This window comes from Otolemur garnettii, unplaced genomic scaffold (assembly GCF_000181295.1).
Source record: "Otolemur garnettii isolate 467f Iridium unplaced genomic scaffold, OtoGar3 scaffold00064, whole genome shotgun sequence".
NCBI lineage: Eukaryota > Metazoa > Chordata > Mammalia > Primates > Galagidae > Otolemur > Otolemur garnettii.
The window spans coordinates 8,624,652-8,625,838 of NW_003852459.1; the positions used below are offsets into that span (position 1 = coordinate 8,624,652).

At 36.5% G+C, this 1,187-nt stretch overlaps 1 protein-coding gene across 1 annotated transcript in view; it reads left to right on the forward strand.

Moving 5' to 3' along the window:
* Window positions 1-1,187, forward strand: part of LYPD6 (LY6/PLAUR domain containing 6) — a 30,273-nt gene that overhangs the window by 23,273 nt on the left and 5,813 nt on the right. The window lies entirely within an intron of this gene.

The following is a 1,187-nucleotide window of genomic DNA, read 5'->3' on the forward strand; positions in this document are numbered from 1 at the left end:
AAAAAAAAATTTCTGGACAGAGCCAGCGAGATCTGCGGGGTGACAACAAGTGACTTAACACTGTCATCAGAGTCTCAGGAGGCCAATAGAAAGAAAATGCAGCTGGCTAATAAATTTTCAAGTTTGGCAAAAGATAATAACTTACATATTCAAGAAGCTGAGCGAGGAAGCTAAAACTAAAGCTGTCCACAGAAAAACACATAATAGTCAAACTTCTAAACACTAAAACCAAAGTCTTGAAACAGTAAGACAGAAAAAACATCTTATAGGGGAAAATTAATTGGATGACAGCAAAGTTTTCATCACCAGTTGTTGTGGCCAGAAATGAATGGTAGAATAGTTTTCACCAGTTGGCATGCACGCCATCAATGCAGAATCCTGTATCTAGAAAAATGTCTTCAGAAATGCAGAGAAAATTAAGATATCCTCAAGAGAAAGAAAACTGAGATAGTTGTCATCAGCTAACCTACCTTTAAAGAGTAGCTAAAGAAAGATCTCTGAGCAGAAAGGAAATAATAAAAGCAGGAAACTTGGGACGTCAGAAAGGAAGAGAGAACATAGTAAACAAAAAAAAATGCTCTCTGCAATACAACAAGTTGTTCTTGTCCTCTTGGGTTTCCTAAGTTATGTTTGGTAGTTTAAGTTACTATTATAACACTGCCTAATGTGGTTCTAAATGTATTGTAGAGGATTATTTAAGACAATTATATTATAAATGACAGAGGGCAACAGGAGACTTCAGTAACACTCTTTGAACAACTATAGAAAAACTAGAAAGACTAGCACTCCGGGAGGCTGAGGCAGGTGGATCACCTGAGCTCGGGAGTTCAGACTAGCCTGAGATGGAGTGAGACCCTGTCTCTAAGAAAAGCTAGGCATCGTGGCTGGTGCCAGTAGTTCCAGGTTGGAAGGCTGAGGCAAGAAGATCGCTTGAGCCCAAGAAATTGAAGTTGCTGTGAGCTAAAATGCCATGGCACTCTACCCAGGGCTACAAAGTGAGACTGTCTCAAAAAAAAAAAAAAAAAAAAAAAAAGAAAATATTTAATGTGTTTTTCAAAAATCATTTATTTTTACATTTGTTGTCAAAATATAATATTTCCCTTGAAGAAACCATTGTATTTCTTTTCTGACATTTGATGGATATTGTAATGCTTTTTGTCAAAGATAAAATAACCAAATTTAGATCA